The sequence below is a fragment of the Macrosteles quadrilineatus genome, unplaced genomic scaffold (assembly GCF_028750875.1).
Source record: "Macrosteles quadrilineatus isolate MER2022 unplaced genomic scaffold, UCM_ALF_1.0 Scaffold_3__2_contigs__length_128488019, whole genome shotgun sequence".
Lineage (NCBI taxonomy): Eukaryota > Metazoa > Arthropoda > Insecta > Hemiptera > Cicadellidae > Macrosteles > Macrosteles quadrilineatus.
In genome coordinates, this window is record NW_026542596.1 from 128,011,539 (window position 1) to 128,037,878 (window position 26,340).

Sequence of the window (26,340 nt, forward strand, 5' to 3'; positions counted from 1 at the left end):
GTGCCGCAAAACTCTTTGTACACCAGCAAATGTTAAAAGAATATGAGTCCCAGTAACTCAAAATCCGAAGAGATTTGCCAGGAAGCTTTTGTTATTGAAAGCTTTACGTTGGCTAATTTTTTTGGGAGGGGGGGGGGGTTGTTCTAATAAGCTACTTGACGTTCTAGGTTTTTCAAAGTCACCCCACAGATTTGCTTGAACGGAAGCTAAGGATAGTCCAAAAACTAAAGTGATTCCTGAAGAAGTGCTGGAGGAGTATTTGATGGAGTTTCAAGTGGCTAAAAAGGAATTTCAAGTAGGACAATGAAGTCACTTGTAGGATTTTGTTCTCAAGAAATGGAAAAATGACTTTGTTAAGTTAAAATGGCAAAAGATAAGCTGTGTTTTGGTGTGCTATTTATATCCACTAGGTGAACCCGTGCGAATTCGCACGAATAATAAATTGGGATGGCAACGTCGTTAGAAGTTACGTCGTTGTATCGACGTTGGTCTTGAGCTCAATCGTTGACTATATGCATTCTAATTTATTTTTGCTGTTCAATAGGAGTATTTTGCAGGACAGAGCTCATCACGCTGAAAACTTGCGCGTATGGATTAATATCAACCAAATGATGAGTCAAAATGTGCATGAGTTCAGTGCTGCAAGAGCCATTAGCTTTGTTTAGCATTCTTTCTTGAACAGCGGTTTCGACGTATACGTAGATATAAATTTGGGCATATGTGGGATGCTCCCTTTCTGACGGTTGAAAGGTGCCAATTGAGTGTTAAATTGTGTCGTGCACCTTATACATGAAAGGCCCTCCACTGTTATGTTCTTAAATTTTAGCTGGAGTGCTGACCATTGCGAGCACATTTAGCTAACGATCTATTGTTATCTTTGTAGTTTCTGCTCAAATGATTTACTCCATTAAGTAGGCTCTGGATATAATAGATTTCTCGGTATGGTGGTAAATTCACTTTTCCTTTTTGGCAGCAGGATGGAAATCCTTCGCCTCGTCCTCTTTGTTCTTCTTTAAAATGTAGCACCACATTTCTGAAATTTTAATGCCATCTCGCCAAGTGAATGCTGCTGAATTCTTGTATTTGTCAGTGTAATTTTGTAAGTTCACGTTGCCACTAACTGTTCTAGCTCCTCGTCTGGGCTCCTTACGTTTTGCATTGCTTGCCGTATACTCGCCGTGTCCGACCGGCAATATTTCTTTGTCGTCGGGTCCTTGGTATGTTTAAACGAAAATATAATGTAAAACTTTTCTCCCGTCGTGTCCTATAGGTAAGATTTCGTAGCCGGGATTCTAATTATTTTTCAAAACATGCAAACTGTTTACATTTCAAAACCAAACAAAACAGCTGGGATTTAATTTTTTTAACTAATGTATTGACATCTGTTTCAGAATATAATAACATTCAAATCAATCACAATGTTATCCTTATGGAAGGAACTTTGAGGGCAGCCCACGCCCTTAAAAAGATATATTTTGTAAATCTAATGCCAGTTTGCACATCTACACACCTAGACGAACATTTTGGTATATAATATGTGGGGTTAAATCTTAAAACAAAAAAAGCCTTATTGTTCACAAAGTTTCATGTCGCGTATTAAATATATAGATAGGGTGAATATTATTGAGTTTGTACTGTTTATAAAGTGGGGCGCATTCATTGCCCCACCCTGTATATTTATTCCGTTCAAAAATGGCACCATCAAAATAATTTGAAATTTTTTTTAATTACCCTACTGCCAATGCTTGATATTATCTTTGGCATAATCAGACTACTAGAGACAGAGGGAGTTCTGAATTATTTTAAAGTCTAGGAAGGAAACCCTGATATATTGTTTCAGACTATGATTTAGAGTAATAAACTCTTTTCCTTTCAAAGTTTGAATTTATCTCTTAACAAAATCCTCTAGCGTGGATACAAATAAAAGGTTAAACACACTTAATTGTACCACATTAGCCCTATGTAAAAATTGTTGGGTAAACAATAAACATAATGTATTTGAACACAAATACCTCCTTAAAAATTGAACTCAGTTGCTAATGTTCTATCGAGAGTCATCTTAAACTTCAAAGAGAGCCGCTAGTTTATATCTTGCTATCTTCAGCTGTATAGCGTTATCAAATGAACAAATACTGCACAGCCTTCTAGTTCAACCATCAAAGTTCTACCTTGCAAGATAATTCAAAGGTTTGTGCACTGAGTGTTTTCAACTCTGTCCATAAGGCGTTTTGTGAATACAAAATTGAACATTAAAAAAATATCTTTGAGTTTTGACCTCTTTCTATCTTCTATTTCATAGGATGTTCTCTGCTCTACTAGAAACTGATAATTATCTGAATTTAAGTCTGTACACAACTTCTAAACAGCAACAAAGGTTTTCACTATACACCGCACAAGCTTTTTTTTTTTTGTCCTAGGACGCTAGGCACGAGCCTGGGATTGTTTTTCACATTACTTCAGGCTAGACCTAGGGGTTGCGGCATTATCACTTAGATAAAATCCATTGGTGACTTAGCGGGGATCGAACCCGGGACCTCAGGGACTGAAGTCCCGCGCTCTAACCACTACGCCAGCTCGCTCCCCCATGTGTAAACTATAATGAAGAACACCAAACAGAATAATCATATTTCACAGCTTTGGTTTTGTATATTTACTTCCTGAAGCTCCTACCTTGAGACTTCAGAGACCGGAAGCAGAGCTCTTGGCCAATATGGCAACAGGAAAATGCCTACAGAAATCCTGGGTACCGTACCTACTTGGATTGTCTGAGGAATTTTTAAGAAAATTTAGTCTTTGGTTTGTATGAAAGTGATGGTAGGACAGAGATACATCTTCTATATATATAAAGCTCAAATACCACTGACTCATTCATTCATTCATTCATTCACTCACTCATCACGAAATCTCAGAAACCATCTTGACCTAGGAACCTGAAACTTAGCAGGACAATGAATCTTAACAGCTGTTTCAATTAAACAAGTTGGTTCTGTTCTATGATGTTCAATAGCATTAAAAGTACAAGGATTACCAACAGGGTGCAGCACTATTATTTCTTTCACATTTATGACAACAGCTAATTTGCAACCAAAAGGTGAGTGAGCGTAGCGAACGAACTTCAACCAGGACGTGATTGAGCCATGCGAACGAGATCATCTTGAAAATTAAGAAGTTAAACGGGGCAAAGCCCCCGGGTTACAGCTAGTACCGGTACGTCTATATTAATAATATTAGTTCAGGAACTATATTATAATATAGATATGAAGACTTTGCTGTAAGTAAATATACGAATCTTATAAATCCGGCACAGAAGGACCAAGACCAAAGTTAGGCGCCGCGCCGCGATGACGATGACGCAGACTTCCGGTGGATGTCCTTGAACAACACGTGACTTGGAACTGTCACCTGACAACACGGCCAATTTAACAACATGTTGCGAGTTACAATTGACGATTAGATAACGCAGCTTAGGTGGTATAAATTGGTGTAATTAGAGTATAGGACATAGGATTCAAAGTATATACGTCCGAAAGAATTCAACGCGTTTCGAAGACGTAGTAAATTAACCTCAAATATTCAGTTGTGCCCTAATATAAACAGTTAAGTTATTGTTAAAGTATTGAATCGTCATATTTATAATTAACTAGCAGAGTACCCGTCCTTCGTACGGGGTTGGAATATAAGTATAAAATGCTTATTGCAGTTATACTTAAGCTTTGCGATTGCAATGGGTGGAGGACACAGTTTGATAAAATTTGCTTTTTTAAATTTACAGTATTCTATAGTATTACACATCTACCATAGCCATAATGTTCTACCATTTCACCAAACAATAGAGAAAAATAAATTATCAATTCGCAAAATATCACAAATTATTCATGAAATGAAAAACATAAACATAACTGTAAACAATCCTACTTTGACAGTTCTCATTGCGAATCACAGTTTTTTGTTGCTGCTTAGTTCAAATTAGCTGTTTTCATAAATGCAAAAAAAATATAGTGCTGCACCCTGTTGGTAAATCTTATAACTTTTTAATGCTTTTCCATATCATAGAACCAACTTTTTTAGTTGAAACAGCTGACTAAATTCTTTAATTCCCTTTAAATATGAATACTGTACTTATAAGGTTAACATGGGGAATTACAGAGCCACTGGGGCGGAGCCCGAAAGGATTTTTGAGATAAGAATATGCCTATATGTTAATCGGGAATGTAAGCTATCATCATGCCAAATTTCAGCCCAATCCGTCCAGTGGTTTATGCGTGATTGAACTTCAAACAAACAAACAAACAAACAAACACACAAACTTTCACATTTATAATATTAGTAAGATAGTCTGTGTCACTGTGTACTAAAAGTCTGAGGATGGTATTAGAATATACGATCCAACATTAAATAACAGTTTAAGATCGTAAATAACTACCAATCCATTCCAAATTCCATATTCAATAATCACGGTAAACTACATACGGTGCAGACATGTCGATATAAAAAATAACAAAGAAAAAGCGTTGACTATAGTCAAAGGAAAAAGTGAACGTTTCACCTTTATTTATGAGTGAGTTTGTCTAGGTCAGTTGTGCGTTGTCTTGTCGTTGAGTTTCTGGAAATTGCAGAATTATTGGTTACAATGTAAGTGTGGCAATCTAGATAAGTGTAAGACAAGACCAATTCCTAGAACCCATGCCCTAGAAAAACCTTCCTATCATGTTAGATTACGTTTTGATCGCGAGTAAGTTTGACAGCAGAACATAAAAAAAGAATAAGAATTAAAAGTTGACTCGACAAAATTTATAGGTTAAAACCCGTGCCATATTCCCGACAGGTGGCTGGCAAGTGTGTATCAAATGTGTATGCCCTTCTACATTCCCATAGGTAAAAGGTTCCCACTGCTACGTAAAGTGACTTTTTCGACTCTGCCAACGTCATTGGTTGCATAACAATGCAGAATTTTGATTGGACTTGGGGTTTGGCCTCGTAAGAAAGGGAAACTAACACGTGAGTGTAATATTCTGCTAATTACGTGTATCTCTGTTTTAATCATCGGTTACACCTACACCTCACCTAACTTGTTTGCAAACTAAAACACGTGTTTAATTAGACCACCTGACCCTGTGACGAGGCTATGTTGGATCCAGTTCCCTCCAGTTAGAGTTCCCTCCCCGGTCAAGGCTAGCGACTCCAGGAGCCTGTGAGAGCATCGTGATCCGTCTGAACTTTAAACGTTGCGTATGCTACTTTTGGTTATGGGATACTGAGGTAGGCTTATGTTGAAGCTGCAACACCTTTTAGAATGAAAATAAACGAGTTAAACTGCGCCACCGACAGAGTGCGTTGATTTCAAACTCAAAAGGCATCTTTCTGTCACACCGGATAGCACAGAAACAACAAAAGCAAATGGATAAAATACGATTGTTACCGTAGCACATTCAACTGTGTTCAAACAGAAAATTTGCTTTAGATGGACCATAAATTAGGGATGTCTACTTCAGTCTACAAAATCAGAGACACTAAACACAGCATGCTTCATAGATCAACTGGGGATGCGAATCTCTGCTGACGTCGTAATGGAGTTTCAGTGAAATGCAGGGGTTTTAATGGTTGCACTCTCGTTATTCATCTTGATTCATCTCTTGTTATTCATTATTAGATTATGAGAATGATTGATTATAAACAGAAAATTATGGGCAGCTGAATCATGAAGGCTCTTTCTTGAATGCTTGGTAACCATAGAAGAGGTTCAATCTTGACAACAGTAACTTGGCTTAGCTTTTTGACGTTTCAAAACTGGATACAGAAGATTCCCTTGATCGTATAATGTATTAAAACGTGAGAAGATTTGTTTAATATTCGCAGATAAAGAATCAACCACTAAATGGATTTCCATGATTCTCCGGTTGAAAGACAAATAATTTTGAGAGGAAGGGAATGTTGAAGCAATAATTTCTGTTTTTCAAAAATTGAATTTTAATTTTGAAAAAGTCTAGCAGAAAATTGAAGGCTTAACCTAAAAAATGCTAAGAGTTTGATAATGTTCCTAACTGTAACAAAAAAACAGATCTCCAATGTTTGTTTTAATTAATGAAATGTTTACTATGTGAAAGTAATGTTTACTATCTTTTTTGATTTTGCGTAAACAAACAAAGACATGTTATTGTTATTTCAACTTTTTCAATTTCCAACAACCAAAGTAGGCCTAATATTAGCTAATTAAAGGCATAGACCTAACCTAAAAAATCCAAGAAATATCCAATGTTTGTTTTAATTAAAGAAAATAAGTTTTTGTGGAGTAACAAAAATTAACGTTTAAAACACGAGTGAAAGTGAGTCAATATATATTCTTGACCATTAAAGTGCTTGATAAATCTCGCACTTCAAACATGGTCTCAAACATGTAATGACTCACTTTCTACTCTTGATATGAAATATACTATTTCAGAACATAAAAGGAAAAGTTAATTTTAATTATTACCAATTTAACAAAATTTTATTATACTCGGCATCCAAAACGTAGCATTGTTTATTCTTTTGATGTGTTAATTTTCACGTAACTCCTCTAACTGATTGTATACGCTTCAGTGGGAGGCTTGCAAATTACGTGCTACGAGTACACGTACACAAGTACAGGGCAAGGCAATGAAAATTTATCTTAGAGTACCCACCACAGAAGAGTTATATGGTAATGTGTACAACATTTTATCTCATTTTCCAAAATTTAGAACAGTTAAAACCTGGAAGTCTCCAAACACACAATACATAGCAGTAATTTTAAAATATTTTGCAAACTACCGTCAATTTGCAAACCCCGCTCGTATATTCTGATGCGTGACTTTGGTTTATTAAGTTGAGTTCTGTCAGTCAGTTATTAGGTTTGGTTTCCACGGAATCATTATTTACGTCCCTGAGAGTTGTGGGACTTACATGCGCTGCTTGCCGTAATCGTGGGACAATACATTCTTATCAGGTATGATAACTCTTAAACATTGCATTTGGTGTTATGACTACCGGTAGCTGTTGACTTGCTTCGAATTGGGCAATTACTCACGATTTAACTACGGCAATTAATTCTCACTCGTTCACCTTTGGTTTCTGTGTGTACATCTATTTGTTCCTGAAGAATGTATAAAACGACTGGGCAGATATTTTATAAAGAGGTTAGACTTACATAAACCCGGTTAGACATGTTTAAATATTGTAAACAAAAGACACCTCTTTGTGTTAGAATACTATCTACGGATATATAATAATAATCAAGTGATGAAAGTAAATTTAACTGAAATAAAATAAGATTAAACTTACTCAAATGTGTCGAGGCCATTCAAAACGCCCAGAATTCCGTTTTTATTTAGCCTACGTATATCTATAGGCAAGTTACCAATGTATAGTTTAACATGCAACGGAAGGATTGTATGAGTAAAACTTACTTGAAATGTGCCGTAGCCATTCATAATACCCACAAACACATCCTTATTCGCACAAACCTTAAGTATTTTGACGCCGCTAAAAGTCTGCTGATCAGAACAGCAAGGTCGTCAGGTCCGTTTGCCAACAAGTTTTTATCAAAACCTGAAACTTTTGCGTCGTACTTTTCTCAACCTGATTGATCTGGTTGAATAAGTTATTCTATAGTTGTTATATGTTAATGTAGTTTTATTGTTTTTGTTTGGTACACATGCGTGGAATGTGTTACAACGTTTGTTTTCCGCGTTGGTTTCTGGTATCCTAGTATATCTAATAGTTTAACTGTGAAATACAATATTGAATAATATCTCGAATATGAAGGTTTGTTTTGTCTTTTCAATCACACAAAACCAACTAAGTGATCATAGGCATATAGAACTTATATTTCAATTTAAGACTTTTCAAGTCCTTGGGTGGTGGGGAAAGTAAATACATTGATTAGTCTCCATGGTAGCGAAGGCTATCTGTTTACATTGGCTCTGTTTAGGCCGACTTATTTTTCAAATTTACAAAATAGTATATTTCACTACTAGTAGCCTACTTGTCACGAAAGTCAACTCGCGTGTAAAACACTATCTCGCCCCGAAATGGGACTTTCTTGACGAGTATCGAACGATACTTTCCCTCACGAAAAAAAAACTACTTCATCGAACTTAAACCGACCGGGAACTTAAGGTGTTGATGTCAGGCAAAGTATTGTTTGTGTAGCGAAAGTAATATTTATGTCAGGAAAAGTCAGCTGATCACTATTTGTTTTTGGTGTATGGAAATTGACGATTTTCGAAAACCTCAGCTGTAAGGAAATGGGCTATTTTTGAATACAGAGTGATGAAAAAATAAAGCTTCCATATTTTTAAAGGTTCCATGTTTTTAATGTCCAATTATTTCTACGGCGTTATTTTAAAAAGTTTTTATTAGCTCGCTTTCTTGTCCGGTACAAATTTTGCAATCAATAATTTTATACTAACTTCCCGATGAGCTAGAGACTTGAAACTTGAAACATAGCTCACAAATGGAAGACAATGCAATATTATATAATTTATTTTCATATTTCCCTTGGGCTACGCCCCATGGGCTTATTTTTATTAGCTCACTTTCCTACACATTTTGATATCCTAGTTAGTGTAGGCCATACATTCAATCTAATACATAATTATATGAAAATAAACTCAAATAAACCTTAGATTTCCCAAATGAATCTGTCCTAATCTGATATAGATGCATGAAATAGATCTAACATCCACACACATTAAAAACTAAAAAGTAGAAAATAATTTATAAATAAAAAAAACGTTTTTAAAACAACACGTTTTTAAATGCACTAAAAAGTAGAAAATAATTTTTAAATATGTGGAGAGTATAAATACTTGTAAGATTTAAAACAAAAAAACGTGGGGTGCATGCAATTGATAATAATACATTAGTTCAATAGGTGAAGGTAATTGTAAATTATTGCATGCACCCCACGTTTTTCGTTTTAAATCTCACAAGTATTTATACTCTCCACATATTTATAAATTATTTTCTACTTTTTAGTGCATTTAAAAACGTTTTGTTTTAAAAAAGTTTTTTATTTATAAATTATTGTGATCTGTAGCTCCTGGTACAATAAATAAAATGGTAGTTTTTGCCGTAATTTGATCAATAGGCCTATAACTTTTTAGCGTGATAATAATATTCAAGTATTAAAGAACGGTGGAGCATTGATGATATGTTTACGAAGACCAACATTTATTTTATTTTGGAATCCATCACGGTCTTTGGGGTGACAATGGGGCCTGGTTTGTACGGTACAAACAGCCTAAACAAGATAATAATAATATAGATAACTAGCAAAAATGATTGGGGATTCAGGGAGAGGGAGCAGCTCAAATGCCTGAGATTATTTAATTTATTGTAAGAAAATTATAAAAATCCATAAATGATTGCTTACAAAATACTACACTTACAAAATTTTAAGATGATGCTGAAAACATTGCATGCACAAATCTACTGTAAATCGTTAAGATCAGGAAACGTACATCTACATTTTACCATGAATACATGACATTCTCGTCAGCTATACATGATTACACCTACTATCAAAATTCGGATTCCTACAATCAATTTAAAGCCGTTAAGAGAGCAACCAACTACAGTATTAGGAATTTCCACAGTCTGGTCGTTGTGTGTCTGACTACTCTTTCCTTATTGAAGGAAAGTAATTAACTTATCGGTGAGGGTAAAGATATCCGTGTCCGTTTTCCTCCTACCTTCAGTATTATCTGACCATTAAAATCGGGGAAATCCGTTTGCCTATTATATTCCAAAAGGAAATTATATCCAGATGTAAAGAGGAACATCCAATACACAGGAACATCAACAATAGACGAAGTTGCTTCAACAATATAATGTTACTGTATGCAAATTTATTGAATTGGTATTAAAATTTACTTTTCCTACGTTAGATTCTGAAAATGAATTTTTCAACCCAGAGTTTATTGTATAAAATGAGCAAAAAAAATGTGAATATATTCAGTAGGCTACTTTGAAAGTTTGTTTAAGACGCATTGCCTTTATTTGCAGTTTGTATTTAGCATATATATTTGTTTATTGGTCAAATAAATATGCAAATTAATTGGATTTATGCACCATACGAGTAATTAATGTTGGGTTTTAAAGGCTGTACAATGAATAAAAGAATAATAGATGAATAATAATTGTAAGAATTGGATGATAATAAATTATTGACCTTTGATATGACCCCATGTTTCAGTCGAACTTTGGCTTTATAGGCCAATAGTCAAATAAAACATCTATATATATAAAAGGCAAAGCCCTCACTGACTGACTGACTGACTGACTGACTCACTCACTCATCACTAATTCTCCCACTTCCCACTTACCTAGGAGGCTGAAATTTGGTACACTGATTCTTTAGGCATTAAATAGGAAAACTAAGTGGTTTTTATTCTGATCGGACTCTCGGGCTCCGCCCCAGTGGCTCTGGAGTTTCCCATGTTAACCTAATGAGTACTCATATTTAAATGGAATTAATGAATCTTAACAGCTGTTTCAATTAAACAAGTTGGTTCTGTTCTATGATGTTCAATAGCATTAAAGTTACAAGGATTACCAACAGAGTGCAGCACTATTTTTTTTTTTTATATATATATTTTACAACAGCTAATTTTAAACCAAAAGTGAGTGAGCGTAGCGAACGAACTTCAACCCGGAGGTGAGTTAGCGTAGCGAACGAGGTAACCTGAAGGCAAGTGAGCGCAGCGAACGAGCTCCAACCGTAAAGGTGAGTGAGCGTAGCGAACGATCTTCAACCAGAACGTGTGAGCGCAGAGAACGAGCTCCAACCTAAAGGTGAGTGAGCGTAGCGAACGAACTTCAACCAGGACGTGATTGAGCCATGCGAACGAGCTCACATATGAAGTTAAACGGGGCAAAGCCCGCGGGTACAGCTAGTAAATATATAAATATAAATACTGCACGAAAATTTTGTACTAAAAATACTCCGAGATGAATGTTATATCTGATACTGTAGTGCTTTCATAAGAATAAAATTGAGATTTATGTAAACAAAGTATTGAAATTTTGTTATTTAAAATAGTATGAACATTTTGCCATCACACGCTAATATACAGGGTTAGTAAAAAGTGTGGAGACCCCCTGTTATTTTTTTAACGGCCCATACTAGAAAAACTAAACTCGGCACACCTTTATGACATGTTATGAAGTACTTTTTGGGCATAACCGTCACTTGGTGTACATCCCCAAAATGGGGGATTTTGGGGGAAACTCAAAAATTTCAAATACAAATACCCATCGAGTGACCCCTCATTTTGAAGGTCCTGGTTAAAGAAAACCAACAACGCAAACTAGAGGTCTCTATCTCAGTTCAGTAAAAAATGGCAGCAAATTGAAATTCTCATAAGTTCCCAAACCCAAAATGGGGGATTTTGGGGAAACTCAAAAATTTTAAATGATAAGCCCCATCGAGTGACCCCTCATTTTGAAGGTAATAATAAAAGAAAAGTAACAACGCAAACTATAGGTCTCTATCTTAACACAGTAAAATATGGCAGCTAATTGAATATAAAATTGCAAGGTATTTCAAATTTCTAAAGATTTCAATCAGCTTCCATTTTTTACTGGATTGAGATAGAAACCTCTAGTTTGCGTTGTTAGTTTTTCGTTTACCAGGACCTTCAAAATGAGGGGTCACTCGATGGGTCTTTGTATTTGAAATTTTTGAGTTTCCCCCAAAATCCCCCATTTTGGGTTTGGTAAGCAAGTGGCTATTAGGCTTAAAAAGTACTTCATAACATGCCAAAAATGTGTGTAGAGTTTAGTTTTCCTAGTGTGAGCCGCTACAAAATTTACAGCAGGTCTCCAGACTTGAAAAGCAGTAAGTTAAATTGAACTTCTGAGAATTTCAATTGGCTGCCATTTTTTACTGGATTGAGATAAAGACCTCTAGTTTGCGTTGTTGGTTTTCTTTTACCAGGACCTTCAAAATGAGGGGTCACTCGATGGGTCTTTGTATTTGAAATGTTTGAGTTTCCCCCAAAATCCCCCATTTTGGGGATGTACACCGAGTGACGGTTATGCCCAAAAAGTACTTCATAACATGTCATAAAGGTGTGCCGAGTTTAGTTTTTCTAGTATGGGCTGTTAAAAAAATAACAGGGGGTCTCCACACTTTTTACTAACCCTGTATATTTCTCATTTAACTTATAACTACTCATATTCAAGAGAAAAACAACATTTTCTGGTAATATATATAGTCAATCTTCAGTATATTATTAGTTAGTGTATCTTCAAATGGTTTTAAAATAAAATTGTTAAGACGACCTCTGATCTACCGTGTTTTAGTAACTGTACAAATTTGTGAGAATCTTAACTTTGGTTTTGTGTCTTTCTCACTATGTAGGCTACACCAAGGTCGCACTAGGTATATCTAGTGCGTCCTTTACACAACTAACCACAGAGAAAGACATCACTCCAAAAACCCAAACTTTTAGGTTTAGGGTGAAACTTATCAATACTTTTAATAAAACTTAAACTCGAAAATGTTGACGAAAACAATACTTTCTTCATATGTAAGACAAGTTAAATATGTCCTATACTGCCTAATAATCACAAGTTTAGTGCAAACTATTTGTTAGTGGTTCACGAAATAGGAACTGATTACGCAGGCAGTTCGTCCACAAGTGCATTACAGACGCTTACGTACTCACAATCTCAACCAAACAAGATTCAAAGACCACACCCAAAGTAGTAAAACCTACTCTGCAAACACTCCCCAAACAGTTTGCCAATACAGAAAGTCGAGGTGGAAACCGGATCGCAAAAACCGGAGGTAAAAAACCGGTAACCGGAAGAATCCGGTTCGTGCACGTGACGTGAGTGATTTGAACGTGCAAATTCGAAACTTAAATTGGCGTTGATTAATTGCGAAGAAAATGTTAGTGACATCGGCATTTGTTGATCAGATACGGCTATCAGATCGTTCGCTCAGAGAAGTTTGTTTCTAGAATGTTCAAGTTGTTGACAACATTGTTTGTCAAGGTTGAGCTGGATTATTTATACAATTATAAAAAGGGAGCTATTAAATGTAGCGATAATTTAATGTTCGTGATTTAAATTACTGAGGATGAAAAAGTTAGTGACTGTAAACAAATATGACACTTTGTTGACATTTTTGTGTGGTTGAAATAGTGATTTTTTTTACTTGGTTGAATACGTTTGTTAAATCCACCCCTAAACCAGCTTTTAAAGACTTTCCTACAAATTTAGCTGTATTTCTGTAGTATCTACGGAAAAACTTATGCTTGAGCTATACTGTTTTTTTTACCTATGGATAAGTCATTACAAAATTATTATTTTTCCTATTGTGAGATTTTGGAGTTTACTAAAATAAATTTTAACGCTACCACGTCGCAGAACAAACGTAAAAGCTACAAGTTAAAGCCGACGTTATTTATTTTGGACGTAACAGTGAATCTAGTTATGAACTCCTATTTTTAGACTGATTCAATACAACCATAATAAATAAACCTTAAAATGGATTAGTATGCACGTTTGCTGCCTCTGAGGTACAGTAGGCATACTTTACACATTTTTACGACAAAAAATATCGGATAATATCGGATGGAGGTATAAAAAACTGTAGCTATGTATCCGACAACATACACGAACAAAATACTTTGGTAAGATATTCCAAGTATCTGTTATCCGTATGTATCAATACTGGATAGCGGATTTCTAAAAAATACTGCATAGACACAATAATATTTTATGATAGTTGATTTTCATGAGATACATGCTTAAACTTGGCAATCCTTGAGATTAAATCTAATTTTTAGCTTTAGAAAATATATCTTTGATAATAAATTATAAAGGTGTGCAATGCTGACCCCAGAAGTGCAAATGATAGTGTTGCTTTTCGACGACAACTATTTCCATGTGAATGTACTATTAAACAGATAAAATGTAAAACATTAGAAGTCGTGTTTTGTTTACAATTTGTTTCTTGTTGTTTCAATAATTTAAAACCTCGTTTAACCAAATTTAAACGATCGGATCATAAGTAATAACTCGTCCCCTAGAAACGAAAAACGAGCTTCAAAATTTACAATGGTCAATTAGTCTACTTGTGTTGTTACTATACACGATTTTGAACACATTCTAAAACGTATCATAGTGGTCTTTGAATGCATTCTTAAAAAAACTCAACAGATTAAGACTTGTTAAAAATAGTAGTTTACGCAACGATTGCGTAAAGATAGTGTTAACGACACTAGTAGAAGTTTTGAAGGCCTTCGCCTTAACACTATTTACGCGAGTTGCGTACACTACTTTACCTACGACAATGTTTTAATTGCTAAAGAGGTTATGCTTTCGTTTATAACCTCTCATTGACACTGACAGTGATGCAACGAAACATTTTACAAAACATAATTGCACCAACAATTAAATTACTGAACAGCTGATTAGTTAAAGTTCGAATAATTACAAATTAACTTCTTCTTCTAAATCCTTGAACCTCATTGGTCCGTTACCCGTATTATTATGAGTAAAACAAAACGATGCTGTTATGAAAGTAAACAATTCTGCTATGTGAAACTTATCAATTCTTTACCAACTATACTGAAACGGCTACTTTAAAAAACGGTCGTAGGTAAACACGTAAAAAATCTCAATACAAATAAAAATTAGTTCGTACTAAAAATCTGAGTTCTATATTTTATTGAGCAAAAACATTATCGTTCACATGTTAATGTTACCAAGATCTATGTAACAGCTATGGTTACAGCTTCAAGCATTAAATCAACCTTGAACGTGTTAACAATGGTTCATTTTTGTAACTCGCGAATGTCAATCCTTCACAGCTGTTAAAGGTAAAAACTATCGCGCTTCACAACAATTGAGGTAATTACTGACGTTTACAGACAACATTTTGTTATTCGATGAAAGAATTCTGGTAATTTACACTCACACCAACAAACAAGTTATGTAAGAACTAATTAACAAAAATAATTTGTTTTGCCGTTCCTCAAGAGTCAATCCAGTTTTAGGTAATGGCCCAAATTCTGATTCTGTTTACAACTAAGACTGAAGGTTTTTTTTATTTTATCAGTTATAACATACATTGTAATTGTATACATTGTAATTGTTTTGAAATACATACTACAAGCCGACCTTAGCATTCTAAACTTGAACGTGTCTAAATATCACAACCATAAACATTTTTACGAAAAAAATACAGTGAAAAGCCCACGCTATCAACCCCATTGTTTTCCCAGTTTGGTTAAAATAGTCCTAATCACTGTACTATAACGACTCTACATTAACGAAAGATATTTAGCTATTATAAAGTCGTTTGAGGTCCATAACAAGCTATTTGAACGGAAAACTAAATTGTTTACGATTATTTGTTTACAAATTACAAACCTTCAATTACCATGATTATAAATACTCGTGTTATCAGTTTTCCTGCCTAACGAATCAATGAGTTGGTATCAGTGGGTTTAGCGGTGACCTTGATGTTCCTAATCCTTCATAGAACCCATTTTCTGTTATCATTAGAGTATCATAACTCATTAACACCTGAATACTCACCAATTACTTGAGTGAGCTAGAGAGAACAACAAACCTACACTGTACTCTATCACTCAAGCATTTCATGGTAATTAACAATGTATCCACTTTAAAGTAGCACTACTGTTGTTGTGTTGAAAGACTTCGTGATCGAGGCTCAACTTAGCTTAGGATAAGCTTACCTTATCTAGAATTTTATTGCAGTTTAATCATGTCGGAAAAATTGAGGCTTTGTTTTTGTAGAACTCTATAGTTTAAGTTCAAAATTAGTTATTGATTGAACTAAATGTATTACATATTATTGTTACATTTATTACATATTTTCCCATTTTATATGCAAAAACAATGTTGTGCTGTGAGTTTATTTGTTTACGAATATCTTTACATATTAGGGCCTACCTCAAGTGATTTCGATAAGGCACTACTAGTTTCTTCTTAGATTATTACACCTTGAAAATAGTCCATTAAATCATTACAACAGTAAAAACCACAAGGAACACTTATCTACATCGTGCCTATACTGTCAGAAACTTGACTTTAAAAAATAGTAGTGGGTGAAGTGGCACTTTGCCGTCCAGTTTCTCGAGTGCAGCAAAGGCAATTTGCACTCGTGTTACACATTATGTTTTTTCTTAGAGTTATTATAAAGCATATAAATAATTAGTCTTTCAAACCCTAAACAACACGTTTTAGGTAAGGTCAAACCCACGATTACTAGAAAAATACCAACTTATTTTTAAGCGTACACGGATTACGTCATTACGTGCATAATAAAAGCACACTGTTTTATGTTGTTTGGTTGGAATACTGATTTGCGTCAAAGTAAAAACTGTGCTACAAAGTAAAAAGCGTGCGGCAAAAGTAAGTAAATGCAGCAATTAACAGCTTTCGAGCTTTCTGTACGATAATCAGTGCAAGGAAGCCTATACTTTGTCGGGTGACTGTAGGAAAAACATATTTATAGGACAGGAGTATGATTTTATACATGTTATGTAGTTAACCCGTTAGTTATCACTTGATATTTCGTCGCCAAGTGACAGGCGTGTATGTGTGTGTGTGTGTGTGTACGTGTGTGCGCCTAATGAGAGAACTTGCGCAGTGATCAATCTGCAAGTGAGATTTAATTGTAGGAGATTGTGAAAGTCGGGACGTTTGCCAAGTGCTTGTCGTTTTATGGTGGATTAATTCTACGTTTGATGAGTACCAGTTTATATGTTGATCGAAATCGATCATAGTTCCAGTTTGACTACTGTGGCAGAATTATCATTCTCACATTCCATTCCGAATAGTCGCTGTTCGTTAATGTATTGTTGATCAATCATGTTGTGGTTTTACTAAACAAAGAATTTCCTGATGCCGATGCTTATCTAATGGAGATTTAAAGCTTTCAGGGATTAATCGATAAATATTAATTGTTGTTTGTAAATAACTTAATTGGACTGATAAAAAGACTTGATATGTTGTTGCTGTTAAACAGTAGTCACATGAGTTCACTCATATAATGAGGGTGATGTGCCAACACCAGACATAAATCGCTTCTTATCAATAAAAAAAATACTAAAAAGTAAGTTGTTACAAAATAGCATTAACAACTTTTTAGTACGGTATAGCACCTTTTCTTCAATCGACGTAACATTTAGAACAAGAATCGACACGAAATACACTCAGCGTTGGAGCACAACTAATAAACCCTATGGTTTTACGAAAATATCTGAAGACAGTAATAAAATAACCCCGCCACAGCAACCTGCAGAATAAGCAAATTTCCTTTGTTCAATCTTGTGGGCTTCACTCAACTTTGTTAATGAGTGAAGCCCACTGGGTTGATCAATGTAATAAACCTCGCCTAAAACATGTCATTCAAAAATAGATGTATTTCCTTCAGCCTGATTTAATTTAAACTCAAATATTTCCTTTAAAATGTTGGATAAATTCCCTATTTAAATTACAATATGTTTTAATGAGTGCAACAGGGAAAGTAGTTAAAGTCTGTTTATTGGTAAACAATTCAAAAAGCTGGTATAAAATAAGTAAATTTGCCAAATTTGATCAACATATACTTATAAACAAGCAAAACAACAGTAGTTTACTTATTCCCAAATAATAACATAAGAACTTTAAAAAAATATACAGTTTTAAGAATTTTCTCCATAATTATTATGCGTACGCGTACAACAACGTACGCCCTAAAAAACGTACGTATGTTAATTTTTTTAGTTCTACAAAATGGTTAACAATTTTTCGTTTTTGAGTTATAAGAGTCAAAAAGTAAACGGGAAACCCAATTTTTAACCCATAAACCCCTGTTCCCATAGTCTGATTATGCTCGTTCGTAAACGTGTTCAAATAAACGTAGGTTTACACATTCATACAAAATGTCATCAAAATCAGATTATTTTTACTCGAGTTATCGTGCTAGCGGACACAAGCACATTATAAATACGTGTTTGAAGCCTATATACATTTGAACGGATGGTGTTTTTGGCCTAAAAGTACATTAAAACGAAAGTAAATCGGTCCGGGCCTAGATCTTATGAAAAATACGGTAATAGCTTATTCCTTATATGGGAAATTGACTAAAAACATTTAATACTTCCACTTTATGTAAATGTTACAGACAAAGCATAGAACAAGTTATCACCTGCCGGAATGTTACATTCGTATTTCTGCACACTTAACACAACACGTTAGCATTGGCTTGGCATTAACGCTGCGTTTGGCATTTCACATTCCAGTTTACCTTGTCTCCAGAGGGTGATTTGAACTATTTCCTCGTTAAACCTGAACGTTTATCCAAGGGGCAATTAACATTAGCTTTTTATTACTTGGGGGCCGAGCTTCGCTTCATGGGCTTTGGCCTAAGGTCACCAGGTACTAAGTTGTGCACTAAAGTTGCACGACTTGCTATGCAACTGAATGTAGTGGTCCAAATCTGAGCTCATAGTTCGGCAACTCCAGCAGTCCACACATTGTATATCTACGACATGGGGCATTAATTGCGCCAACTGACCTGAGTCAGGTATTGGGTATTCCTTAATTGCACCAACTACTCCAGAGGGAGCCACCCGAAACGTTCATTGTCGGCTGGCCGGCTTTGACTGTGTAATTTAGTAGGTTAGGTTGGGCTAGTCAGGTTAGTATAGGATATAAGTTAGGTTAGGCTAGGTTAGGATATATTAGGATGACATGTAAACAAGGACATTCCTTCTGCCGGCAACTCACCCCTCCCTAGCGTATTAGGCTTGGCGGCTTGGCGCAACTAAGGACAATTTCTTTGGGTCCTTTGAGGGCTTGGCGCAATTCAGGAGATCTTTGGCGCAATCAATGCACGACCCTACGACATATGTCGTGTCGTATTTTTGAATTAAAACTACGTCTTTTGCGCGTTTGAGACAATACTCAATTGTGGTCAGTCCTTCAGTCGAGTCCAAAACTACCTCGGGAAACTAAACTTTGTTGTTGCTATTGTCAGACTCAGAAGGCCAATTCCCTTACTGGGTGCCGTCAAAAAATTGCTGTAAACGATTTTGTTAGGATATTGAATTCATTTATAAAACATATTTAAATTGGCTATTTATGGGAATGGTATCAAACAGCTATTCTGAGAACACCTGACTTCAACCTCTTGGCCACGATCGAACCTCTGTCAAACAACGCAAAATAAACCCCCAAACAGATTACTAATTAAATGAGCCCACTCAACGTAACATTTAGAACAAAAATCGACACGAAATACACTCAGCGTTGGAACACAACTAATAAAACTAACACAGGTACGTGGATATACACGCTACCTACAGTGGATTAGTGGATTTTTGGACAGTAAATTGTGTCGGATTAGTGGGGTTTTAATGTACACAAAGCTATTTTAGTGAGTTGAATCATGTTGAATCATTGTTGATTGAAAGCGTTTACACTATGTAACAAAGTTTTAAAACAAAGTTACCGAACATTGTTTTGTAACTTTGTTATGTAACAATGTTTTAAGAAAATGAAAAAAACCTATAACATCGTTTTACAACATTGTTGTAAAACAGTCTTATAAAATAAAGTTTGATAACAAATGTTTACTATCTTTTTAAGTATTAAACAAAGTTATAAAACACGTCTCTCTTTCCAAGATGGCTTCTTCCGTGTGCCCCACCGCATACAGAACGGCTCATCTAAACAGCTGACTCATATTTGCTCTTACTGGACATACATTGGAAATTATTTTATAGAAGATATTGTACACAATTCTTTTTGCAAAACAATGGTAATCTTTTAGAAAAGACTTCTTTTATAACTTCTCCTTTATTACATTTATTGATGTGTATAACTACCGGACTTCGTGCATGGTTCATATATTTTGTGTACTGGACTATTACCTTCCGAAATAGTGTAAACATACCCATTTATCTGGTACATATCAAACAAATTATACAAAGTATATTTTATAAATTCTTATTTAATACAATATTTTTGTAAAATAACTTTTATAGTGTAACTAGGCTTATAGCTGCGAAGCACGGGTACATCAGGTAGTTATTTATATCAGTGAGTGAGTGAGTGAGTGCGGCCGTCTAGCTTTATATTATTAAAAGATACCGGCAATATAAAGTTATAAAACAAATTCGGCACGCCCAAACGCCTGTAACAATGTTTTAAAACATTGTTTTATAATACCCTTTGATCTCTACCGACTATGGACGGGAAAGATGTAACATGGTTTTAAAACAAACTTTCACTGTTTTAAAACAAGGTTATATAACTTTTAAAGTCATGAAACTGCATTCCTTAAAAAGTGTTTTAAAACATTGTTATTCAAACAATGTTATATAACTTTTGTTTTAGACAAACTGCATTCCTGTGTGAAAAGTTTTATAACAATGTTATAAAACAGTGTTTTGTTACATAGTGTAAACGCGGCTTTAAAAGGGATTTAGATTATTTATAACAACATATGTACCAATGCCCTATAAATTCTATTATCATTTTTAAAAGGAGTCCTATGATAATCGTGAATATTCGTTTAATTTTTACATACAATACATTCTAGCTATTTATTGGGTTTTAAATGTCATGAATTGATCTGTCTTTCGAAACGCCGTGATCCACAGCAATCATGAATATTTTTTGGGGGTGATGGTTTAAAAAATGATTAAACATCCACACAGTTGAGCCATAGTTGTTTGTTATGAGCTAAACATAGACTAACCAACACAAGTAGACTTCTCATCCCATTGTACATTTTGAAGCTCGTTTTTCGTGTCTAGTTCATGTCACATGTCACAGTGTTCATGTCACTGTGACACTGATCGATAGTCTCGACGAAATTTTGTTTCAATTATTTTAGGGTTAATTTCATGATTTGTGCTTTACTGTTTGTTTATATAACCAGGGGACGAGTTATTGTTTATGGTTGGATCGTTTTCTTTGGTTAAACGAGGTTTTAAATTACTGAAATAACGAGAAACAATGTAAACAAAACACGACCTCTACTTACAGTGCACCGGACAGAACTAACAATAAAAAAATTGGCTTCAACTGTTCTATTAAGTATGAGAAATCTACTATCCATGGTTTAAGTTCCCATTAACAAAGTCCTACAATGTACTGTCATTCTTTTGGTATCAATATTAAATAGCATTATAACCAATAGAAGAGTAGTGATAAATTTAATGACATTTGAACACCAATTTGCACAGTTTTAATCTTTATTGAAATTTTGTTAGCATTTGGAATTATTATTGTTGATTTAAAACAGTTAGTGCCACGGAGTTGTTAGTTGTTATGTTTTATGTTATCTGCAATGTGTCTTATCAATAACATCTACTCCAACATCGAAGTCGGAAAGCTGTACATAAAACACTGTACAGAATACAACTCAGTCTTTTAAATTTGTGTAATATTTTGTAAAAAGGATTTAATATTCAAATTGAAACATCCTGTAAGGAGAGGATTATAAAATTCAGTTTTATATATTTTTAAACATTGATAAAATCTCTTGTAATAGTGCTTTATAGAAAATTAAATCATAATTCTCAAAGATAGTATGCATGTATACATTTATACTGTAAAGGCTTTAATTATGGGATTTACATTATTCTAAACGGACTTGTTGTATTTCAAACTTGTTGTATTGTGATGTACGCTGTGCCGATTAATTCATCTTGATAATATTCTATTGTTGATGAAAATGTCAATGCATAATCCATTAGGTACAAAAATGTCAAATATATTAAGTTATACCATTGACTATTGGATACTATACTATACTTTTTAATTGACCATTTTTATTTAGTCTTCATATAATCTGTGTAGTAATTTTTATAAAATAAAATGTTAACTAATCAAATACTGTAGTATTGTTCCCAAAAATAGATTAAACATTAAAATAATATCACTCCAAAAAACATATTGAAGTTTTAAAGTAGAAAAAAATTCCAAAACATCCTATCAAGTATCGTTTTTATTTACTTTTTTGACATGTAAGATTTTCCAAAATTCCTTCAATTACACATTGTTGTAACTCTAAAAACAAATAACATATTTTTACATCAACATAAATAAAAAATATATTTACAAGAGAAAAAAACTTACGATTTTAAGATAGTGCCTGTGCCTCCTAAGCCTAGGACAACTCGCCAAGTGTGGCCTACAACACTGTGCAATAAACAGTTCACAGCACTGTGGGGGGAGGGGGGCTATCCCCCCTCTGAGACAGGTGTCTGTCAAATGTCAGCTGTTACATTGTTGACAATATCTGTTGTTATTGTTGTGGATTTAGTTTTATTGAATGTAAGTTTATTAGTCAGCAGTCAGATTTTAATAAACTTCTGTTATCAGATTCTGACTAACTCAGTAAGTAAATTGGATATATTTGTTCTGATAAAGGTAATAAATTACATGAATTTCTAAGAAAATTATGAGTTTATAGGAAAGTGAAGGCTATTGTTATGACACTTGATTGCAAGAGGGGTGTTCAATAATTGTTGTGCGCCTAAGTTAAAATGTTAAACCTCGCTTTATTAAAATAGAAGTCCTCATTTAATCGATTCAACTGCAATCAAATATTCTAAAAAACTGTAAAAGTAAAATTAAATGTCCATGTTATTCTTATTGAGAATAAGTAAACTTGTGTATTTTGCTTGATCATAAACATATTTTGATCAAATTTTGGAACATTTATTATTTCATTCTAAACTATTAACTTTTTACTAAAGAACACTTTACAGTATTACCTTTCCTGTAGTAGCAAATCTATTTACTCGTTAAACTAATAGCCTATTATTTAAATTTGGAATAAATATGTCACTTTTAACTTAAGGAGTTACGAGCTGTTTGCCCGTCCTACGTACGGGAATTGAGTAGTCAACTAAAACTGAAGCTATGCCAATATTTCCATTTCTAATCCAAGGAAAGTTTAAGCGGTTGTTAAACATTTATTTTAAACAAAATCATTTATTGTAAAGAATCTTACTTATTTCCTATAATCAATGGCAAAATCACAGAAGAATATACTAACCTGACAGTTCTATAGAATATTTTTATACTCAAGCAGCTGTTAGTTAAAACAAATTATATATTGCACTAAAACAAACTGAAAATGTTAAAGACTGCTTTTAAAAAATTAATTAGAACATCTAGCATTTTACTATGTATATATTTAAAGTCTGTCATCCTCTTACGAAATAAATGAACGTATCAATGAGTATAGCATTACACATATAGTATAAATAAGTCAACACTATGCATGTCATTCTTATCCAAATACTGAATTTGTAGTCCAGTGCAATTAGGTTATAACCCGGACAAAATTGATAACAGGCTGAAAATTGGTGGAAATGTTCAAAACAATGTCCTGAGTGGCCCACACAAAGTCCCAAGAAATCCCAGTTGGGGAACGGCCGCCATCTTGAAAAAAACTGCCGCCATCTTGGAAATTTAGATTTCTTGCTGTATCTTTTGAAGTAATAGTCCGAAAGGCATTATTTATGTCTCAAATTAAACGTTTTGGGCTCATGTATGAGGGTAATATATAATTAAAGAGTTTATTATGTTCTAAGCATTAGTTTTATTTATATTAACCTAAAAATATCTATAATAATGATTTAGATACGGTTATGTCCCATTTTTTATACGAATTGTGGACATTTATAGGCATGCAAGGTGGATGGGATGCTCCCTGGTGTGGATTAACGTCCGCACTAGTGAGTATACTGTACTATGACTATTCTCAGTACTATAATGTAGTTCGGATTCCATAAACTGTATGCCCCTTAGTTGCCATTAGCTGCGTGGGCTACTAATTAACATCTGTGTCTAAGGAACATGTCGGCCTTAGTCACTAACAAGACTACAAGATCTTGCCACTCATCCTACACTCATCCTTCAGTCATATTTGGTTAAAATACGCACATAATGGCGTCCCCATCTAAAATAATTGATATAAATATACAAAATAAGCTTTTTTCTCTTTTTTCGTAATGTACTTGTTTAAGCCCTTAATCCTATTGCAATTTCTTGCACCCCACAATGCTTAGTCTTTGGAATTGGTTAAATATAAATATAATATCCATTTAACTATGATAAAGCTTTGAAAAGGAGACAATTAATACAGCTCATGCAATTATTAATGCAGCTCGACCACGATCTTTCATATCACCCCTGCTGCTCGGCCTTCACAGACGGTATGGCTCGAAGTTGCTGTTAGACATTCTATCGTAGCTCGGAGTTTGCTCGACATACAAGATTGTCGTCAATTATGAGACTTCGATAGCTGATAATGTATCACCTTCATTAGATGACGGAGCTTACGTTCATTATGTTTTCGACAACGTGGATTACAACGTTAAAACACTTTATGGACATGGTACTCTTCACGCCATGGGTGGCATTGAGTGCATAACACCAGCCGAAATGTGTCAATGCAAGTGCTCCTGTACCACGATCAGCAAAAGCATCCCAAAATCCCAGTACATCCCAAAAGCAAAAAGTGTCCTTCTATCTCATGGCTTTCAGCCAGTGACACCTTACCAACGTCCGCCTAAGCCTGTGACATCTTTAGTAGTGTTGGGAGATGTCAGTACAGCCCTTTCCGAACAAAAAATAGTTGTAGATGCTTGTCTTGCTGACACCATATGGCTCATTAACTACCAACTGAGACAAGACTACAAGATCTCGCCACTCATCCTACACTCATCCTTCACTCATATTTGGTTAAAATACGCACAAACCAAGTCCATGTTGAAATGGATTCTTGGATAAAGTACAACTTATGGAACCTTATGGTCTTAATTGTACCACGATGCATGGATACTGCTCTGGACACGGATGTGCCAACCTCGCTAGTTACAAAGAAGATTACATCACCGTCAATATTATTTAACAGCGAGTAGTTACATTGTAAGTTTATATGCAATATTAAAATATAATTGTAATCAATTATAGCAACTAGATGATTCTATTTTTCAGATCAGAACAAACGAAATTATTAATTGCTTTTTCATAATTTATTTTTAACTTCACTGTTAAATTGTTGCTTTTCTAGGCAAGATTATATTTCCTGTTACCGATGTTCCTCTGCTCCTGCCATATTAAGTTAGTTAAGTTTTCTGTTAAAATGCATGTTGTTACTACTTAGGCTTCTTGAATCCACATTGTAAATTAGTGATCTTGCTGTTGGAATAAATAAATAGCAAATTAAAGCATCTATGTGAATAAAAAGTCAATACCCCCCTCTCTAACATTTTCTAAGTTAATATACAGAGATGTCCTTTTGGGTGGTCGTCCAATCTTAGCAGGGGAGTATTATTTTATGATTTTTAAATTTTTAAATATTCCCCAAAAAGGGGGGATTTTGGGGGAACTCAAAAATTTAAACGTAAACTCCCTTCAAGTGACATCTCTTTTTAATGTGATTACAAAAACTTTATGAATGGTGAAAACCAGAGTTTCCAATTTATCTTTATTAAAAATTGTAGCCCGTCAAACGTTATGGAACATCAATGGTAATATTGGTTCGTAATTGTAATAGTGGCTACCATTTTGGACAGAGGAGAGTACTCAAATATTTTAAAATCATAAAATGAAACTTCCTGCTAAGGTTGCATCACCACTAAAAGGATTACTCTGTAATATTTACTTAGGAACAAATTAGAGGGGGGGGGGGAATTACTTTTTACTACACAAGAAAATTAATGTGTAGTAAGTTCCCATTTAATATCGTCATTAAACAATTGACGCCTACCATTTTGGATAGAGAAGATATAGCGAACTCTGGTTTTCACCATTCTTTAAGTTTTTGTAAACACTTCAAGATGAGGTGTCACTTGAATAGGATATACTTTAAAATTTTTGAGTTGTCCTCAAAATCTCCTTTTTTTGGGGGGACACTCAAAAATTTCAAAATCATCAAATTAAATTTCCTACTATGGTTTCAACAACACCAAAAGGATATTTCTGTATATTTACTTAGAAAATTATTAGAGGGGGGGGGGTCTTGACTTTTTATTCACCCCTTATTTAACCAATTCCAAAGACTAAACATAGTGAATTGCAAGAAATATCAAATGGTTAATGTCTTTAACAAGTCCACTAAGAACAAAAGAGAAAAAGCTTCATTTTTTAAATATTTTGTAAATTTATATGATTTTTATAGATATATTTTTAGGTTGCTATAAATAATATTTATGCTTAGAACGTATTAAACTCTTTAATTATACTACCCTCATACATGAGTTCAAAACGCTTAATTTGAGACATAAATAATGCCTTCCGGACTATTACTTCAAAAAATACAGC

The 26,340-nt window shown here is 34.3% G+C and overlaps 1 protein-coding gene across 2 annotated transcripts in view; it reads right to left on the bottom strand.

The window, feature by feature from the left end:
• Window positions 1-22,198, bottom strand: part of LOC128989631 (polyamine-transporting ATPase 13A3-like) — a 48,012-nt gene extending 25,814 nt beyond the window's left edge. The window contains exon 1 of one of the 2 annotated variants that reach the window (XM_054411579.1): window positions 22,138-22,198. The gene's annotated coding sequence lies outside the window, so the exon portion shown is untranslated. The remainder of the gene's footprint in view (window positions 1-22,137) is intronic. The other variant, XM_054411580.1, reaches the window with a different exon arrangement.
• Between the last annotated feature and the right edge of the window lie 4,142 nt (window positions 22,199-26,340).